Here is a 22,128-nt window from a genome sequence, read left to right as displayed (position 1 = left end):
CACATCTTATACAAAAATATGCCATGTAAGGTATCAATGGAAAAGTTAGTCTATCAAATATGATTATCTTGTTTGTATGCATGTATCATCTTTGTATCTAAGGTTATGAATATTGATTATGTACCAGTATTTCAGATATGTTTGATCCTGGGGTAACAGCCATTAGGTAAAATTTGCATTGCAGCCAGACAGTTTTGTGTTGATGGCTTATCAAAGGCAATTTAACTCTCACAATGGACCATAGAAGAAACTCATTCCGCCCAGATGGCTCTTCCTGCAGCTGCCTTAGCCTCTAAGTGGCCAGTGGCTTGCCCTTGTGAGTCATCAAATCATGCAAGGGCATGTGACTTGCTCATGTGACCCTGGACTCCATCTTGGGTCTGTACTTTTCCACAAACTGTGCTGGGAACTCTGTTTGGCAGCAGTGGCTCCAGGCATCAGCGCTCCAAGCACGTGCCTGGGGCGGCAAGCCGCGGGGGGCGCCCTCCCAGTCCCTGCAAGGGCGCCAGTCAGGCTCCCTTCAGCGGCTTGCCTGCGGGAGGTCCGCCGGTCCCGCGGATTTGGTGGCAATTCAGCGGCAGGTACACTGAATCCGCAGGACTGGTGGACCTCCTGCAGGCATGCCGCCGAATCCATGGGACCGGGGACCTCCCGCAGGCGCACCGTCGAAAGCCGCCTGACTGCCGTGCTTCGGGTGGCAAAAAAGCTAGAGCTGCCCCTGCTGTTTGGGACAGTAAATTTCCATCCACATGGAAGAGGGTATACAAGAACCTGGAAACATCTCCATTTTGTCTTCATATCCTGCTTCATTTCTCTGGACTAAGCAACAAAGAGTCCTGTGGCACCTTATAGACTAACAGATGTATTGGAGCATAAGCTTTCGTGGGTGAATACCCACTTCATCAGATGCATGTGGTGGAAATTTCCAGAGGCAGGTATAAATATGCAGGCAAGAATCAGTCTAGAGATAAGGAGGTTAATTCAATCAGGGAGGATGAGGCCCTCTTCTAGCAGTTGAGGTGTGAACACCAAAAGCAGTTTCTCCTCCCTTGTAGTTGGCTAGCCATTCACAGTCTTTGTTTAATCCTGAGCTGATGGTGTCAAATTTGCAAATCTGGACTAGTTTTTAACAAGAAAGCTATCAACAAGGACTGATGACCCCCAAGCTGTTTGGGTAATTTCCAGAGAGACATTTGCAAACCAGCAGCTTATTCCATCACTGCTACACACCTTGCTGTGATTGTATGTATATGATCAATTAACCATTTTAACTCTCTTCTACTTCTTTCCTCTTAAAATCTAAAGGTTTATTTTTTAGCTACTAAAGGATTGGCAACAGCCTGATTATTGGGTAAGATCTGAGTTACATAGTGACCTGGCTACATGACTAATCTTTTGAGATCAGAAGAACCCTTTGTTTGATTACATTCATTTTCAGTAACCACTCATCATCAAGTCTTATGTCTGCGTGGTGAGACAAGGGCTGGACTGCCTAAGGAGACTGCATTTTTTACTTCTGGTTAACGAGTGTGATGTGACAGAAGTTTACTTTTGTTGCTGGCTCGGTATATCTAATGGTAGAATAACCACCAGTTTGGGGTGAGTCTGTCCTAGTTCTTAACAGTTGTCCTGAATCTGGCATCCTCAGCTGTGACCCACTGAGGCATGGTGACAGGAGGAGAGGCTGGGACCACTCTACCATCTTCCCCAGCAAAAACTGGGTCAAGATTGAGTGAACTGTTTAACTGTTCAGTGTTTTGTCCCTGTCTCTCTAAATCCTCGTTACTGCTGACAGAGGCTCTCTAAGCACATGCAGTTTTCTGTGGCCCAAAGGAGCTAATAGGATATTAGGAAGAGCTGTTCCTTTATGAGCTGCTGCCAAGGGAAAGAGACAGGTGGCATAACTCTGGGCTCACTCAGAAATAGGCACAACAACTTGTGACACCAAAAGGTCAAGTTAAATTCTGTACCACCGAGCTATAAATATTTAACAGCCGGCTTCTGGGACAGTCCTCACAGCGGTTTGTTAGTGTGTGCAGGTGAGAAGGTTCACTTTTGCTCTCTTAGTGTGAGCCATAAGGTTTGGATCTGTTCAGCCCATTACAGATATACAGGCCAGCCACAAAGTTTGATTCTGATCCAAACTTCCCTGAAGTTCAGGGGCGTTTGGAGCTGGGATTTGGTTTGGACTGTTCTTGGGTGTTTACATTTAAATAGGACATGTATTGACAATAAATGTTTGTTAATTTGGGGTATTTAAATGACTCTGAGGTGAAGAGACTCACTGAGTGTATGACTTCCCATGGCTTAGTAGAATGGAATAGGGGAGAGCACAAAGAAGGGAGATGCTATTACTGCCCCCTTTTCCCATGTTTCCTCCCCAAACCAGTACAAAGAGGGCTTGATCCTGCATTATTAAAGTTACTGGAAGGTTGTTTTTTTTCTTTGTTTGTTTTTTTCATTGACTTGAATAGGAGACAGATCAAGCTTAGCCTGCCCTCACAACCCTGCTCTCCAAACCACCACCCACTCCTCAGTCGCATCTCCCCCCATAGACTTGCTTTTGCCATGATGTCCCCCACAAATAAGTCAGTAACTATAGCATTTAAACCAAAATCCCTCTGTGCTTTGCCCTTTGTCTCACCTGCCTAGATTGTGAGCACCTTGAGGCAGACACTCTCTCGCGTCCTATACTGGTGCTGAAATCATTGTCAGTGTGTAACAAATGATAACTGGATTGTTTCTTCATAAACAATGGGTTGGAGTCTTCAGAGGGGTCATTAGCCACAGTGGGATAATTTCCACTGCATCCAAGTCTCCAGAGGAAATACTTATAGAAATGAGGAGGCCCTTGTGTGTGTGACTTCTCATTCCTTTCAGTTACCTGCTGAAAGCACACAGATGTCCTTCTTGTGCTTAAAGAAAGGAGGCTTGTACAGAATTAGATGTTGCATGACTAGGTGAATCTTACTGACATAGATTGTTCAAAGGTGCAGCTACATTCTTATTAAACATGTTTGATGTTGGGGGAAAAAAGAAACAAAGCAATTAATGTTATTTCTGCAAGAGGCACTTCCCCCCTCTCCCTCCCCAATGGGAGTGAATGGTGTCCAGACTGAACAGATGAGTCATTGATAGGCTAAGAGCCACCCCCCAATGGTGTCTGGACAGAAATGAGCACAGTGGAGGAGAGCAGGATTTTCATGATTTGTGGGAAATTTAACCATCTGAATAGCTGAAACTATTAGAACATAAGAATGACCATACTGGGTCAGACCAATGGGTCCATCTAGTCCAATATCCTATCTTCTGACAGTGGTTGGTGCCCACTGATCCATCCACTGTCGTCCATTCCCAGCTTCTGACAGCCAAAGGTTTAGGGCCCCCCAAAACATAGGGTTGTGTCCTGATGGTCTGGCTAATAGTCACTGATGAACCTATCCTCCATGAACTTATCTAATTATTTTTAACCCAGTTATACTTTTGACCTTCACAACATCCTCAGGCAATGAGTTCCACCGATTGACTGAGAGTTTGTATGAAGAAGTACTTCCTTATATTTGTTTTAAACCTGCTGCCTATTCTTTCCATTTGGTGATCCCTGGTTTTTGTGTTTATGTGAAAGGGTAAATCACAGTTCCTTATTCATTTTTCTCCATGTCATTTATGGTTTTATAAACCTCTAATCATATCCCCCCCTTAGTTGTCTCTGTTCTAATCTGAACAGTCCTCGCCTTTTTAAACTCTCCTCATATGGAAGCTGTTCCATACCTGTAATCATTTTTGTTGCCTTTCTCTGTACCTTTTCCAATTCAGTATCTTTTTTGAGATGGGGTGACAGGATTGTATGTTATAGCTGAGGTGTGGGTGTATCATGGATTTATATAGTTGTTATGATTTCTGTCTTATTTATCCTTTTCTTAATGGATCCTAACATTCTGTTACCCTTTTTGACTGCTGAGCAGATGTTTCTGGAGAACTATCCACAATGGCTCTCAGATCTCTTTCTTGAATGGTAACAACTAATTTATACCTCATCACTTTGTATGTATAGTTGGCATTATGGTTTCCAATATGCATTACTTTGCATTTATCAATATTCAATTTAATCTGCCATTTTGTTGTCTAGTCACCCAGTTTTGTGAGATCCCTTTGTAACTCTTCAGTGAGTTTTGGACTTAAGTATCTTGAGTAATTTTTGTATCATCTGCAAACTTTGACCTCACTGCTTACCCCGTTTTTCCAGATCATTTATGAATATGTTGAACAGCACTGATCCCAGTCCAGATCCTTGGGGGACACCACTATTTACCTTGCTGCACTGTGAAAACTGACCATTTATTCCTACCCTTTGTTTCCATGAAAGGACCTTTCCTCTTATCTCATGAGTGCCTACTTTACTTAAGAGCCTTTGGTGAGGAACCTTGTCAAAGGCTTTTTGAAAGTCCAATACATCAGTGGCACTCAAACTTTTGTACTGGTGACCCCTTTCACATAGCAAGCCTCAGAGTGTGAACCCCCCCCCAATAAATTAGTAATTTTTTATATATTTAACATCATTATAAATGCTGGAGGCAAAGCGGGGTTTGGGGTGGAGGCTGACAGCTCGTGACCCTCCATGTAATAATCTTGCAACCCCCTGAGGGGGTCCCAACCCCCAGTTTGAGACCCCCCTGAAGTACATTATATCCCCTGGATTCCCCCTTGTCCACATGTTTGCTGATACCCTCAGAAAATTCTAGTAGTTTTGTAACAGTCTCCTGTGAATGTGATGAGTTCATGAAGGGCTGTTAAATATGGAGGTGATACTTTCAATTCCCATGTAGATATTCTAACCCAAAGAGCATTAACAGATGTTATTTGCTGGAGTATAAACAGTGTGTACTCAATTTGCAACAATAATTTTCTCATTTGGTATTTGCCATCCAACAGCCTTATTGCTAGTAGAATAGTGAATGAATGAGTCAAGCCAATTCTGTGAACCAAGGCAAACTCTTGAATTCTCTGGAGACATTCAGAATTTGTCCTAGAGTCTGGGGATTTGTCCCTGAAAAGCAATATATTGAGGGTCTGTTCTTAAGACCCACTACCAACACACACCTACAGACCACACTGAAATTGGGTGCCACTACAAATCACTACCTAGGTGCATTGTCATTGAAATACTTGACAGGTTTCAGAGGGGTAGCCAGGTTAGTCTGTATCAACAAAACCAACAAGGAAACAGAAAAACTAACCCAGGAACCAATCCCTGCAACAAACCCCGTTGCCAACTCTGTCCGCATATCTATTCAAGGGACACTATCATAGGACCCAACCACATCAGCCACATCATCAGGGGCTCATTCACCTGCACATCTACCAATGTGATATATGCCATCAGGTGCCAGCAAAGCCCCTCTGCCATGTACATTGGCCAAACTGGACAGTCTCTATGCAAAAGAATAAATGGACACAAATCTGACATCAAGAATTGTAACATTCAAAAACCAGTAGGAGAGCACTTCAGTCTCTCACTCAATAATAGACTTAAAAGTGGCCATTATTCAACAAAAAAATTTCAAAAACAGACTTCAATAAGAAACTGCAGAGCTGGAATTAATTTGCAAACTTGACACCATCAAATTAGGCCTGAATAAAGACTGGGAGTGGCTGGGTCACTACAAAAAGTAATTTTCCCTCTGATACTCACACCTTCTTGTCAACCGTTGGGAATGGGCCACATCCACCCTAATTGAATTGGCCTCGTTAGCACTGACCTCCCCCCCACACTTGGCAAGGCAACTCCCATCTTTTCATGTGCTGTATATTTATACCTGCTACTGTATTTTTCACTCCATGCGTCTGATGAAGTGGGGTTTAGCCCACAAAAGCTTATGCCAAAATAAATTTGTTAGCCTCTAAGGTGCCACAAGGACTCCTTGTTGTTTTTTGCTGAAATACTTGAGTTTATCCTACAGACAGATATGCTGGTTTACAGGCCCAAAGGGCAAGCTCTGGGAGAATAGGAGGCTATTTATTTAAAATAATAATAATCATAATAAAAAAAGACAGAGCAAATAAAGATGATGTGGACAAATGCTGCATGTAAAGCAGTACTAAAGATTTTCCTTGTGACTCGAGAGAGAATTTAGAGTGTGAAGAATTTGCTCGGGCAGAAGCTTTACTCTGTGATGGAGATGCTGTTGTATGAGAGTTGGCTGAACTTGGCGTGTTAGACAAAGCTCCAGAAACTGGTCATAACCTTAAGAATTGATAAGATTCCTGGAAGAAAAGTCAGTCATGGATGTGTGGGGGAAGGAGGTAGCTGTGGTTGCTTCTAAGGGAGTGGAACTGTTTATATTTGAAAGCCAGGGGACCCTCTGTGGACTCAAAGATGGTGGTGAATTAACAGCTAGTACCTAGTGCACAATGGGAGCAGACTATGGGGCTGCATGATCAGACTAGTTCTGGGAATTGGATTTGTCCCAAGCATAGTACTTTTTTATCTGCTACATAAAGCCAGAGATGTTGAAGCTAAATACAAGAAATAAGCATAATACCAGCATCAGTACATGAAAGATGAAAGGCCAGCTGGCCCGACCAGTATAAAGACCAGCTGGCTCACCAAAGGCTCTTAAGCAAAATAATCAGTCATGGGATAAGAGGGAAGGTTCACTCATGGATTGGTAACTGGTTAAAAGATAGGAAACAAAGGGTAGGAATAAATGGTCCGTTCTGCGAATGGAGAGAGGTAAATAGTGGTGTCCCCCAGGGATCTGTACTGAGCCCAGTTCTATTTAACGTAACAGTGAGCTAGCAAAATTTGCAGATGATACAAAACTACTCAAGATAGTTAAGTCCCAGGCAGACCGCGAAGAGCTACAAAAGGATCTCACAAAACTGGATGCCTGGGCAACAAAATGGCAGATGAAATTTCATGTTGATAAATGCAAAGTAATGCACATTGGAAAACATAATCCTAACTATACATATACAATGATGGGGTCTAAATTAGCTGTTGCCACTCAAGAAAGAGATCTTGGAGTCATTGTGGATAGTTCTCTGAAATCATCCACTCAATGTGCAGTAGCAGTCAAAAAAGCGAACAGAATGTTGGGAATCATCAAGAAAGGGATAGATAATTAGACAGACAATATCATATTGTCTCTATATAACTCTATGGTACGCCCACACCTTGAACACCGCGTACAGATGTGGTCGCCCCATCTCAAAAAAGATATATTGGAAAAGGTTCAGAAAAGGGCAACAAAAATGATTAGGGGATAGAACTGCTTCCATATGAGGAGAGATTAATAAGACTGGGACTTTTCAGCTTGGAAAAGAGACAACTAAGGGGGGATATGATAAAGGTCTATAAAATCATGAGTGGTATAGAGAAAATAAATAAGGAAGTGTTATTTACTCCTTCTCATAATACAAGGACAAGGGGTCACCAAATGAAATTAATAGGTAGCAGGTTTAAAACAAACACAAAGTATTTTTTCACGCAACACACTGTCAACCTCTGGGACTCCTTGCCAGAGGGTGTTGTGAAGGCCAATACTATAACAGGGTTCAAAAGGGAGCTAGATAGATTCATGGAAGATAGGTCCATCGATGGCTATTAGCCAGGAAGTGCAGGAATGGTGTCCTAGCCTCTGTTTGCCAGAAGCTGGGATTGGGTGACAAGGCATGGATCACTTGATGATAACCTGTCTGTTCATTCCCTTTGGGGCACTTGCCATTGGCCACTGTCAGAGGACAGGATACTGGGCTTGATGGACCTTTGGTCTGACCCAGTATGGCTGTTCTTATGTATTTGTGTATATTTTCAATGGAAATAATCTGTGTGGACTTTTTGACCCTCAAACCTGAGGCAGCAGGCGTATTTCAGTGATGGTGGATCTCTTCACCCCATTTGCTCAGGCATTTGTGTTATCCCATGAAAGATCAGTCATTCTAGGTAGTGGCAGCTACATTATAAGGGGATTTTACTTTTATATTTTACGACTGGTGATAACAACGGTGGGGAGCAGGTGGGAGTGCTAGTGTAAGCCAAGTGCTGATAGCTGCCAGCCTTTTCACTGCTGTAGTGTTTCTAGACCTGCTGTGAATGAATTCACCAGTTAGCCACAGTCTCCTGGGGAAATTTTAACTCCCTCCTTCCTTTGATACTCTTGCAAATCACAGAGCATGTTTCAGTGTCTGCAGATGGTGAGGACCTTGCCTCTGTCTCTCACCCAAAAGATGTCACCTCCAAGACTATGGTCCTCTTAACACCATGCTGGACCATTAATTTAGTACTGACATTTGGGGAAGAGTGCCCCTCCCAGTAACCACCGACACCACTTTCTGCTGGGACTCTGTTTTGTTGGAATTCTCCCGTTTCAAGTACTGCCCGTGACCAGCCTTGTTTAACTTTGGAGATCTCTTGAGATCGAACAGCATGGCTATCGGTTCTCTGGCTTTTTTATACCCTTTGCTTGATCCCAGTGTAGGCCAGTTGTCCTAACCTCTTGTGGTCTGGGAATGGAAGTAAGATGAGGCAGACTTTTGGGTAGAGGCAGCTGCCTACCAGCCTAATCTTCCTTGTGGTGTGGGAGCTGCAGTCAGATGAGACGTGTCTGGTTGCTGAAGGGTTTATTGCTTTATAAATATTTTTGTTCACTGTACTGAATAGGTCAGTTATACAAACTTTTTTTTATAAAAAGTACTTGATTCAACAAAATTGTACAGTTGTTGCTGATGAGTTTAGAAGAGAAACGATGACTCTAGTTCATTGCTTAGAAACAGGTTAGTTTCTTCCCCCCACCAGCCATGCTGTGCAGAGACTCCCTGATGTAGGAAATAACAGGCATTGCTGTAGTCTGATACTATAGACTTATTCTCTGCGGGACACTGTCATAGAGACTCCTTGTCACATTGTCTGATGCGCATACCCAACAGGTACAGGCAAGAATATAGTAATCAAATCCATAAACATATATAGCACATCGCAATCTCAAGCTTTTGGCCTGAAACTCAGCTTTTTGGGGATTTCTCATGCCCTCAGGACTGCTTCAAAAATCTCAGGTCTTCTAGCGGTGCAACTGTGAAAGTGCCTTTGGAGGATTTGAGAGATGGGTTGTTTAAGGCAGATTGCAAAAAAAGAAAACTCTTGAGAAATACCTTTGCCAAGAGGCACGTGCAGTATTAATTTTTGCTGTAATATTTTAAAGCAGCCAGAGTTTATTTCCATTGGTTTCTGAAGAGTATTTTTAATTAATCTGGAATTCTGATATAATTAGGACTTGTCTACACAGCGATTTAGTGCATGGCAAGCTTGTGTGTGCATCTACAGCGCTCCAGGCACTAACTGACTGTGTGGGCATTGCTGCCATACACCAAAAGTTCCCTAGTGCACTGTGCTTTGATGTCAGAGCTCACTACGGAACTTCTAGTGCACAGTAGCAGGGTCCACATAGCCAGGTAATGTGTGGCAGGCTCAAGCCCTGTAGATTCACACCCTGGCTTGCTGTGCACTAAATCACCAGGTAGAGAAGCCCTTATGTTTAACTCAAAATGAATATAACAACTCTAAATCCAAAATTAATAGTCAAAGACCCCGATTGTGCAAACATGTGTGTTTACCTGTGCTCACGAGTTGTCCCAATGACTTCAGAAGCCAGTGACAGAATGAGACTACACATATACATACAGTTAAAGGATGGGGTACAAAACTCTCTTGCAGTGGGAGAGCTGAAAAGGGGTTAATGCAAGCCAGGAGGAGATGGTAAATGGATCAGCTGGGGTCTATTATGACCCATTACAGAGAGGCTGGGCTTCCAGAGAACATGCTCTGAGAGCAATGAGAAGGCAGGTTCTAATGAAGATCCTGAGGGCTAGTCTACACTGGCAATGCTAAAGCGCTGCCGTGGCAGTGCTTTAACGTGGCTTGTGTGGTCTTGGCGCAGCGCTCTAAAAAAACCCACCTCCACGAGGGGTGTAGCTACCAGACCTGGGAGCACAGCAATTCAGTGGCGGGTCCTTCACTCCCTCTCTTCCTCTTTGGCGGCAGCTCAATTGGGTTTTTCTTTTTTCTCATTCTCTTTTTTTTATTTTCTGCTGCTTGAGGCAGCAAAAAAGCTGGAGCCGGCCCTGGCTGGGCTGTATCAAGCCCCAAGGAATTTGTTTCAATGAACAAGGGAAGGACTTTTTACAGCTGGCTGGGGAGCCAAACTACCCTGCCTGCAAGAGGGAAACTGAGACAGCCACTATATCTACGGGAAGAGGTGAGGCACCCGCCCACAGAGCCTAGGGACTAAATTCTGTTGACCAAACTCAGTCTTGTTAGAATAAGGACTGCAGGGTAGGGCGCATAGAAGTTAGAGATGACAAGACATGTTAGGTCATCTAATCCAGCCTCCTGCTCAAGAAAATGCAGATTAAAGATCTGCTTTAAAAGTTCAAGAATGAAAAGAACTGGCTGAGGGGCTCTCTAACCCATTGATGATGATTTTAACAAATCTTGGAATGCAGGGCAAGCTCCAAAGGCCTGGGGGAAAAAAGCTAATGTTGTGCCAATATTTTAAAAGAGTAAATGGGATGATCCGGGTAACTTTAAGGTAGCTAATCTGACACTGATCCCAGGTGAAATCATGGAAAAGCTGATATGGGACATAATCATTTAAAAAAAAATTGAAGTATAGTAGTGTAATAAATACTAATCAACATGGGTTGTTGGTTTTTTGAAAATAGGTGTTGTCAAATAAACTTGATATAATTTAAAGAGATTGTTACAAGTTTGGTTGATAAAGATAACTGTTGACATAATAGGTAAGGTATTTGACTTAGTCCTATATGACATCCTGATTTTAAAAAAGCAATATATGAAATTAATATTAAATTGATTAAATACTGGTTACCTGATGGATCCCAAAAAGTAATTGTAAATGGGATGTCATGCGATAGGGATGTTTCTAGTGGGAGTCCCACAGAGACGTGGCCTGATGCTATTCAATGTCTTTATCAATGATCTGGGGGGGGAAATGGCTGGTGGTAATTTCAGATGACAGAAAAATTGGGGGAGTGGTAAATAATGATGGGGACAGGTCAATGGGGATCATTTTGTAAAGTGGGTGCATTTGAACAACATGCATTTTAATACAGCCAAGTGCAAAGTCATATATCTAGGAACAAAGAATGTAAGTCACACTTATGAGGTAGGGGACTCTCTCTCTCATGGAATGCAGTGACACTGTAAAGGACATATGGGGTCATAGCAGATAACCAATTGAGTGTAAGTTCCCAGTGCAAAGGTGTAGCTAAGAAAACCAATGTGATCCTTGCATGTACAAGGTGTAGGAAGGTGGTATTCCCTTTGTATACAGTATTAGTGAGTCTCTTACTGGAATACTATGTCAAATTCCAGAGGACAGAGTTCACAAAGGATGTTGACAGAGCTACAAGAATGATTTGAGGTTTGGAAAACCTGCCTTATAGTCAGAGACTTAAGAAACTGAAACTATTCAGTTCAGTTTATCCAAGAGAAGGTTAAGAAGTAACTTGATCTTGATCTACAAGTAACTGCATGAGTAAGGTTTCTAATAGTAGATAGCTAGCTCTTTAGCTAACAGAAAAGGGCATAATGAGATCCAGTGGTTGGAAGATGAAGCAAGACAAATCCAGACCAGACATAAGGTGCAAATTTTTAACTGTGAAGTTACTTAGCCATTGGAATAAATTACCTAGGGCCATAGCGAATTCTCTGTCACTTGAAACCTTTAAATCAATACTGAACATCTTTCTAAAAGAAATGGTGTAGCTCAATTAGAAATGATGGGTTTAATGCACAAATTACTGGGTGAGGTTCTGTGGCCTTTGTTATGCCGTGGGTTAGACTAGAAGATGATCATTATGGTCCCTTGTGGTGTTAAAAATCTATTAATTTGCTTTTAAAAAGTATTAGCCGCTTAGCAGTGGCCTCATCTGGAAGGTTTTACCCGTCTGAAAGCAATGAGTTCTCCTGTTCTATCTGAAAATGTAAAACACAAACATAACAACCATGCCTTGTGCATTTCTGTCATTCTAAAAATAAACAAAATAAACCAAATGAGGCCATTTTTAGTACAATATTTTGACCTAACAACCTTTCAGAGAGTGTGGGGCTTTTTTTTTTATAGCATGATCTGAATGTACAAACAAATGCACGTTTGCTGTACCCTCTCAACTTCTTTTTCAATGGTTTTACTTATTTTGTAACTCTGGTACTTGCACCTGAAAACAAATCTCATCCCTTCTTTACAGCCTTCATTTAGTAACCACTGATTTCCTCCCTCATGTTTCACAGAATTCAAGCTAATACAGCTCATTCTGTAAACTGTCTATTTAATACACACCCTAGGGAGGCTAAGCCTGCTTGGCATGCCTGTGGGAGGTCCACCGGAGCCGCGGGACCAGCAGACCCTCCGCAGGCACGTCTGCAGGAGGTCCACCGGAGCCGCAGGACCAGCGACCGGCAGAGTGCCCCCCGCGGCGTGCCGCCCTGCTTGGGGCAGCGCAAATCCTAGAGCCGCCCCTGCACATGGAGGCTGAAAACAAGCAGCGCCCATAACCTCTTTCTCCTCCTCCTTCCTCCCCCCCCCCCCCGCCGCCGCCGCCGCCGCCGCCGCCATACCCTGAGCCAGGAGCCAGCCAGGGCTGGACACTATCCATCCGCAAGCAGAGCAATCAGCTGCGCAGAGGAGGATACCAACCCTATATGCTGAGCTCCAGTCCCACTGGCCTGATTAGGCCTGTGGGGGACTCTGGGCTGGCGTGCAGGTTTTCGTATGACATTGACTTAGTTGTGGGTCATCAGATGTTACGAGACAGGACGGAACCTCATTTAGTGATCATCCCTGAAAGCTTTGCCTGTTCCCCGCCCCTCTGTTTAATTTACTCCTCTCCTGCCGCACCCAAACTCCCTCCCAGAACCTGCACCCCAACCCCTTTCCCCAGTCCAGAACCTGCACCCCAAACCCCCTTCTGCACTCAAACTCCCTCCCAGAGCCTGCATCCCATACCCTCTCCTGCACCCCAACCCCCTGCCCCATCCCACAGCCCACATCCTGCACCCAAACTCCTTCCCAGAGCCCAACCCCTCACCCCTTCTGCTCCCAAACTCCCTCCCAGAGCCTGCACCCTGCACGCTGTCCTGCACCCAAACCTCTTGCCCCAGCCCAGAGCCCGCACTCTAAACCCCATCCGCACCCAAACTCCTTCCCAGAGCCCAATCCCTCACCCCTCCTGCACCCAAATTCCCTCCCAGAGCCTGCACCCCAACCTCCTGCCCCAGCCCAGAGCCCACACCCTGCACCCAAACTCCCTCCCAGAGCCCAACCCCTCACTCCTCCTGCACCCAAACCCCCTCCCACACCCAAACTCCTTCCCAGAGCCTGCACCCTGCACCCCTCCTGCCCCCACCCAGAGCCAGCACCCTGCACCCAAACTCTCTCCAAGAGCCCAACCCCTCACCCCTCCTGCACCCAAACTCCCTCCCAAAGCCTGCACCCCACACCTCCGCCTGCACCCCAATTCCCTGCTCCACCCCAGAACCCACACTCTGCACCCAAACTCCCTCCCAGAGCCTTAGGCAGGTGGTGGGGGGTGGGAATTGTACCCGTTCTGGACACCACCAAAAATTATACAAACCTGCCACCCTTGCTCACCACCCCTAGGTGCCCTAACAAAGGGGGATCCATAGATAATTATAGGGGTAGTTGTAGCAACTCCTATATTGGCTAATTATCTATATACAGAATGTATGTGTATATATAACAGTAAATAACTGTCTATTTCAGGGTGGCCAGACTTACAGGCCCTCCAAGCTGCATGCGACAATCGTCAGAAGTTCAGGAGGCAGGGCACACCTGCTGGGGCTCAGGGCTTCAGCCCCATGGGAAGTGCCTGATGGGACGCTGGACTTCAGCCAGAAGCCCCGAGACCCCCCTCCCCACTGGGCAGAGGCCCCTACTCCACCACCGCGGTGCAAGGCAGAGGTCCCAAGGTCTCCCCACCCCAGTCTGGTAGGTGGAGAATGGGGAGGACGGGGGCAGTGGGGCACCAAGAACTGCACTTTAATGGTAAAAGAGTTGCATGTGCGAGCCACAGTTGGCCACTCGTGATGTATTTCTTGCCAGCAGAATGGCTTATCTTTTATTTTTGTTTATACTTTGTTTCTTGATTCTTTATATGGCAAAAACAAAGACTAAAATCGCATATCAAGCTCATAATACAGCTTAGAAACATAGTCGGTGCTTCAAAGACACGTTTGTTAATTTCCTAGGTCTCCAATCCTGTCCAACGGAAATTTATGCTTCATCCCCTGGGTCTCACTGAGTGGAAGTAGCTGAGAGCTCTCTCTTACATGAAAGCATTCACCCTGTGGGGCCATGCCATATACACTGCGACTGTGTAGGGAGAGTCAACCTAATTCTTAAAGTATATTGAGAAGCATGAGTGGAAATCTACAGGCCTTTCTAGTTTTCATTATAACACCTTATAATTAATTAACAAAAGCCTGACCTTATTTTATTCATTTCCTTAAATTAGTGCACATGTCATAGTAAAAGTACATTCCTGGGTTGAGTGTTTCTGTGAAACCCTGTGCAAACCCTGGTCTGCTCCCTCCTGCCCTGTTGCCTTACCTTTGCATATTGACAACTTTCTGCCTCTCAGTCACCCCCTTCTCTTTCTGCCTCCTGCTTTTTGCCTCTGGTGCTGCCCACCTCCACTTAGAAGCCACTAGAGGAAGCAGGATGCAAGGCCCCCTGCTCTTCCTTGGGCAGAGGGATGATGGTGTTAACGTATCTGTGAGAAGTCAATTGGCGATCGGTTTCAATTGCTGTTGGTAGTGAATGCACATGGCCAGGAGCAGTGTTATAAAGTGTAATAAATAGGGTGTAGTGCTATAGCTGGCCAGCGGGATATGTGCATGCAGGGCCCCCAAGTGTGAATGCACTGGTAACACAGGCATCAGAGCACAACTAGTACCATATGCTGGTGATGTACAAAAAGGGTAGATGATACTTCACTGCTTCTGGGAAGAGCAACACCCAAGACCTCAACTCTTGTAAGGTTCTCCCCCATAACAGTCCACATGGCGTTGTTAACCATAGAGAGCAGAAACAGCAAGTCTGCGTTACACATTCCAAAGCAATACTGCATACAACATGCCCCCTTGGCCTGCACGAGGTGACTCATGTGGGTAGAGGTAAATTAGCAGGGATGCTTCCACGGGTGTTGCCTATGCCCTACTCCAGAGCTGTCAGTCTGGTACCTTTCATGAGCACTAAAGACACACACACACAAAACAGGTCAGCAAGAGAATTGCATCAGTTAATACCAGCATGGGTGGCGAGTTCTATGGGCCTGTGGTGCCTGGGCACCAGGAATATTCCTGGTGCCCAGGCACCACGGGCCTCGGGCCTGCCTTCCGCCCCCGGGCGCCCCCCCATCCCCTGGGCCATTTAAAATGGCCCGGGGCCCCCACTCACCTCCAGCTGTGCAGCAGAGCTGAGTGGCTTCCTGCCTGCTCACTCCACATGGCTGCCGGCCCCTCTCTGCCACCCCTGGGCAGGGTGGGTCTGTGTCCCACCCCAAGCGCCCCTGCAGCCAATAAGAAACTGAGGGGGCAGTGCCTGGGGGTAGCACCACATGGAGCCCCCCTGGCCCGTCCTGCCTAGGAGCCCCAGGTAAGTGCTGCACCCCCCTCACCCCCTCCCAGAGCCTGCACTCCCACCCCCCCTCCAGCCCCAAACTTCCCTCCCAGAGCCTGCACCCCCCCCCCTTTCTGATACCCGCCTCCGGCCCCAAACCTCCCTCCCAGAGCCTGCACCCCCCCCCCCTTTCCCACACCCTCCTCCTGCCTCCAAACTCTCTCCCAGAGACTTAGGCAGGTGGAGGGTGGAGTTTGGGGGGGCAGAGTTTGGGGGAGTGGGCTCTGGGCGTTCTGGACACCATCAAAATTTCTACAAACATGCTGCCCCTATATACCAGGATTGAATGTAGCCCAGTGCTTTTACAAGATTAGCCCACCGTAGCAGTAATAGCAATCCAGATCTCCCTGACATTCAAAACCCAGTCTAAGTCAAAACCAGCCCAATAGGATTCTTAGTGTCTTTCCTAGCACCTTTTGTGCCAGTCTGTTCACCTGCATACTCCACTCAGTGACCGCAGAGTTCTCCAGCTCTGTCTACACTTAAAACTTAGGCTGACATAGCTACAGCGCTCAGGGATGTGAAAAATCCATGCCTCTGAGCCCCATAGCTTTGCCTACACAAATCCTGGGTTAGATGCAGCTAGGTCACCAGAAGAATGCAGGGACAGAAGAACTTCTGTTCTGTCACTGCAGGGTGCATCTACGCTATGGGATTATGCCATAGCTATGTCACTGTAGTCTCCATAGTGTAGACATGGCCTCAGTTACTCAGTGCTTGGTCAACCGTAGCTCTCTTCTTTCCCTGCTACAGTCTGGATAGTTTCCAGTACAACTTCCAGTGAGTTCTTATTCCTCTGTAGTTGAAATAACCTTCAGTGCTTGTTTTTTCCATAATGAGTGTCTCACATGTAACCAGGGCAAATCTAGAAATAGAAATGGGCACAGCTCTAATTTTCTTCCTGGGCACTGCAAGTGTTGTCTGTCCCAAGGGCAATAGGCTCGTCTGCCTACTACATAGCCTGGTTTAAAAATCGCCAAACCAGACACATCTCCTACTGCCATGTTTTAGTGGACCCTGACAAGCCAGCCTGCCATTAACTCTCGCGTCTCATGTCTTTGTTCCTGATTAAAACCCAGGTCACTTCATCATGGCCCAGAACTGTCGCTTCTAAATCAGTCACCTTTGACTCTTGAAGACTGAAACATTTATGGGCAAAGTCTAAGCTGTGTACTGTGGCTTTTTTCCATGAACTGTAGGCTTGCTTCTGGCAATAAACTATATGGGGTGGGTATGAAAAGGAACCAGGACTATAGAGCCCTGTGTAGGACTATTTTTTTTATCTCACTCTCGTCCCACCCTGCAATTCCCACTCCCACCCGCTCCCACGGTGTTTCTTACATTTTTGTCCTGCTCCCACCTGCAAAAACCTTAGATCCCGCAAATCCCACAAGAGAGACAGATTCTCCCCCTTCCCCACCCCGCCCCAAAAAGCCAATAAAACCAAAAACCTGGTTGGTTAATATATAATGTCAAACCATGTAAAAATACTTTAACTCCTGTTATAATAGACATCAAATCTTTCTACTCCTTGGATAAATTGAAGTATTAAAACCTTTATTTAAAAACAAACAAACCAGCTTTACATTGCTGAAATTCTATTTATGACAAAACTGACGAGAGATTAATGTTTTAGTGGGCAATTACCACTGGGTTTTTTTGCCCACCCCATCCTGCCCACAACAAAGTACATTTTACCCACTACCGCTATTATGGCAGTGGGTCCCATGGGAGCCCAGTCCCGCTGCAGGGCTCTGCCACACTGATCACTCCCTAATGGAGTTTTATAAATCTCTCCTTACTTGTCACTGCAGCTTGTGCTTTCTCCACATCAAAGAACTGTCATGAGAGCCAGACTCTTCTTTAGGCAATCTCCTCCCTGCCAAGCCCAACAGTCAGATGAAGGGCTAGATTGTGTGATTAGGGAGAAGGGAAGGAGGAGGCTGGGCCAAGTGCAAACTTGTGCAAAAGGCCTGAAGATCAGTCTTGTACTGTCTTTCTGGCTGGCCCAGTGTGCGTGCCAGGCTGCTCTGGGACAGCGAGTGCAGCCTGACATGCAGCCAGCCCTCCGTGGGGGTGACATGGCACCACCCCCTAAACAGGGCTGGGGCGGGGGTCAGTCAACAGAACCTACCTCAAGGGGCTAACTCATAAGATTGGATGCTACCCTACGATCATCTGGTATCCTGTGCATATGCACTTCCCCTCACTTCCAGACATGGGCTTAAAACCAGAGCTGTATAGTTACAGGCAGGAGAATTTCTCCCTTCCAAGTGTAATAGTCTAAAGTAAATTTGACTTGACCTGTATGTGTCAACGTTTAGCCTGTACCTTATCAGAAGGTTACTTTTATTATTGGCTCAGAGCACAACACTTGTCCGTAGTAGCCTGACAAATAAAAAGACAGCACAGTCAAACCCTCCTTCACCAGCCTGTCATCCCGTGTCCTGTCCAAGTGTATCACAGAGTGAAGGCTCACCAGCCTGCTCCATTGCTTAATGAGGCTAGCAGGGAACTCTGCTTGCTAGCATTGACAGTGCAAGCAGACATGATTGAAATGGAACTGGAGCAAAGCATTAATTTGACAGATTGTGCCATGAATAGTTGTCCTAGGTTCAAACCTTTTCCGCTGACAGCAGCATGACATGAAACTGACTCCACAGCTTTTCTCCCTTCCACTTAATTTTTTTTTATCCTTCCAGCTTAATACAGTAGCAGTAATGGCCTCTGCTTGTAGAGGATGGCACAGGGCTCTTCTAACAACTTCCCTAATGCCTTGTTTTAGGAAGTGAGTGGGTGAACTGGGCAATGGTAGGATGACCCTAGAGAGTCTCGTTTCAAGCAATGGACTGGGAGGCAAGCAGTGATTTCCCTACACCCCCCCTGAATTTTCCCAACACCCCCCCTAGTTTTGTGAGCTAGTTACATACCAATTTAGTGACTGTTTGGAAATCTGAATTTAAACTGAAACATTAATACTTCAAAAGCTTATACAGTGTTTGATAAAATATGTGTATCTGAAAAAGTATAATAGATTTGAAAAGTATGAACATAGACTAGCTTCCTTGCTTCCTTATACAGCTGTTTTTTATGATGTCAGTGCATTCATTTCGGTGATGTTGGCCAACCTAATAATTTCAAATGATGATTTGTAAGCGAAGTCTAAATGAGTTCTCCCTGACAGCTAGTGATGAGCTGGGGCTAAGGCTTCAGGGTCAGATTATATTTACATTCACACCTAATCTACATAGGTATCCAGCAAACAGAGCTGTGTTGTCCAAAAGATAGATTTTGGCTGGGGTTGGGTTACAAACCACTTGAATGTGGGGGTACGGGGGGATGGACTTTATCCCCTGAGCCCTGAAACAACCAAACTGAACTCTGCCCTGTGAGGGTCATCCTATCATCATTACCCAGTCCGCTCATTTATTCATGCCCACGACTATCCATAACCTGTTTGTATGAGTGATGTACCCTCACTGCTTGCTGGCTGTACCTTAAACTCACCCACCGTATACCCCGCATTGGGGACATGACAGACTGTGTATATGTATATGCCGTCCAATACCAAAACGCTAACATCCCCCTACAACCTGTATGTTACCCCCAATGACACAATAACTGACGCTTCAAACACTTTGTATCGTTTATTTTTAAATATTCTCTAATAAACTTTAAATTTGTTCTTATTGTATGAGTAAAGGGCAATAGAACTGTACTTAGCCTGTGATGATTTGAAGGCATCAAGAGAGAGGGTGGGGACCTGTCCCTCTCCACAGTTTAAAGACAGAGCTGATTAGGCTCCAATAGATAGTCTTTTGTTCTGTTAAGTGACCACTGCAGCCGAAATCACTGACAATCAGGTCTAAGTGCTTAGTCCTGTTGTGGGGACAGTGTTCCTGTGGGTACAGTGTTTTTGTATAAGAGACAGCCCAGACTGCACTAGCAGCGAGGTTCCCGCACTGAGAGCTCAGCTGAAATCACTGAGAGCTGGTGGAACCTCGAGAGACCAACTCACAGAGGTCACAGTGGTAGGTGACAGCAGAAGGTGACTGTGCAGGGCCATTGGCAACAGAGCGGTGGAGTGAACGGTGGCACAACGAACAGCCGTGGCCAGAGCAAACTGTGCCTTTTTGTCCCCCACCTGGAAGGTGTACTCACATGAAAGCACCTCTGAACTCTGAGTCTCCACTGACCAAGGACAACACCGGTGAGTGGAGTGCAGTGGAGGGAAAAGTGAGGGGCATGTTAAATAAACATTTGTTTGCTGGACTATATTTTAGTCACTTTGCTCCAGAATGCTAGATTTGTGACTGGGAATGGAAACTTAAATAAATATGTTTCCCAGTAGGCCAAAATTTAAAAAATGCAGTATTTGCCAAGGTTGTTATCTCACATTGTTGCTATCTTGGAAGGTCATTATGTTGGGGAGTTTCTGTACTAAACATTTTTATTATAATTAATTTTTACATAAGAATGGTCCATATAGCCCAGTACCCTGTCTTACAACAGTGGTCAAGGCCAGGTGCTTCAGACGGAATGAATGGAACAGGGAATCATCAAGTGATCCATCTCCTGTTGCCCATTCCCAGCTTCTGGCAAACAGGCTAGGGACACTCAGAGCATGGTGTTGCATCCCTCTCATCCTGGCTAATAGCCACAGATGGACCTGTTCTCCAGGAATTTATCTAGTTCTTTTTAAAATCCTGTTATAGTTTTGGTCTTCACAGCATCCCCTGGCAAAGAGTTCCCTGGGTTGACTTTATATTGTGTGAAGAAATACTTCCTTTTCTTTTTTTAAAATCTGCTGCCTATTAATTTCATTGGGTGACTGCTAGCTCTTGTGTTATGTGAAGGATTAAATAAAATTTCCTTATTCACTTTCTTCGCACCAGTCAAGATTTTGTAGACCTCTATATCTACTCAGGACACTTCCTACACTAACACCAGAACAAATCAACATACCCTTAGAGCCCTGACCAGGGTTATTCTATCTACTACCCAAGATCCACAAACCCGGAAATCCTGGATGCCCCATCATCTCGGGCATTGGCACTCTCACTGAAGGACTGTCTGGATACATGGACTCTCTACTCAGACCCTATGCCACCAGCACTCCCAGCTATCTCCGTGACACCACTGATTTCCTGAGGAAACTACAATGCATTGGTGACCTTCCAGAAAACACCATCCTAGCCACCATGGATGTAGAGGCTCTCTACACAAACATCCCACACACAGATGGAATACAAGCTGTCAGGAACAGTATCCCTGATCATGCCACAGCACAACTGGTTGCTGAGCTCTGTGCCTTTATCCTCACACACAACTATTTCAAATTTGATGACAATATATATCTCCAGATCAGTGGCACCGCTATGGGCACCCGCATGGCCCCACAATATGCCAATATTTTTATGGCCGACCTGGAACAACGCTTCCTCAGCTCCCGTCCACTCACGCCCCTTCTCTACCTACGCTACATTGATGACATCTTCATCATCTGGACCCATGGGAAGGAGACTCTGGAAAAATTCCACCAAGATTTCAACAGCTTCCACCCCACCATCAACCTCAGCCTGGACCAATCTACATGGGAGGTCCACTTTCTAGACACCATGGTGCAAATAAGTGATGGTCACGTTAACACCACCCTATACCGAAAACCTACCTACCGCTATGCCTACCTTCATACTTCCAGCTTCCATCCCGGGCACACCACAAGATCCATTGTCTACAGCCAAGCACTGAGGTACAACCGCATCTGCTCTAACCCCACAGACAGAGACCAACACCTACAAAATCTCCACCAAGCATTCTCACAACTACAGTACCCGCACGAGGAAATAAGGAAACAGATCAACAGAGCCAGACGTGTACCCAGAAGCTTCCTACTGCAAGACAAACCCAAGAAAGAAACCAACAGGACTCCACTGGCCATCACATACAGTCCCCAGCTAAAACCCCTCCAACGCATCATCAGGAATCTACAACTCATCCTGGACAATGATCCCACACTTTCACAGGCCTTGGGTGGCAGGACAGTCCTCGCCCACAGACAACCTGCCAACCTGAAGCATATTCTCACCAGTAACTGCACCTCGCACCATAGTAACTCTAGCTCAGGAACCAATCCATGCAACAAACCTCGATGCCAACTCTGCCCACATATCTACACCAGTGACACCATCACAGGACCTAACCAGATCAGCCACACCATCACAGGTTCATTCACCTGCACGTCCACCAATGTAATATATGCCATCATATGCCAGCAATGCCCCTCTGCTATGTACATCGGCCAAACTGGACAGTCTCTAAGGAAAGGGATAAATGGACACAAATCAGACATTAGGAATGGCAATATACAAAAACCTGTAGGAGAACACTTCAACCTCCCTGGCCACAC

The 22,128-nt window shown here is 45.5% G+C and overlaps 2 protein-coding genes across 2 annotated transcripts in view; one reads left to right on the top strand and one right to left on the bottom strand.

Moving 5' to 3' along the window:
- LOC123376864 (ephexin-1-like) overlaps nucleotides 1–22,128 on the bottom strand; it is a gene marked incomplete at its 3' end in the record, with an annotated part of 71,261 nt that overhangs the window by 45,116 nt on the left and 4,017 nt on the right. The gene's annotated exons all lie outside the window — the stretch shown is intronic.
- Nucleotides 13,813–22,128, top strand: part of LOC123376950 (sialidase-2-like) — a 41,468-nt gene continuing 33,152 nt past the window's right edge. Inside the window, exon 1 of the mRNA XM_045029241.1 lies at nucleotides 13,813–14,027. The gene's annotated coding sequence lies outside the window, so the exon portion shown is untranslated. The remainder of the gene's footprint in view (nucleotides 14,028–22,128) is intronic.

Source organism: Mauremys mutica, chromosome 9 (assembly GCF_020497125.1).
Source record: "Mauremys mutica isolate MM-2020 ecotype Southern chromosome 9, ASM2049712v1, whole genome shotgun sequence".
NCBI classification, from domain to species: Eukaryota; Metazoa; Chordata; order Testudines; family Geoemydidae; genus Mauremys; species Mauremys mutica.
Note: the sequence above shows the minus strand (reverse complement) of the source record. Positions and strands in the feature narration are given on the sequence as shown.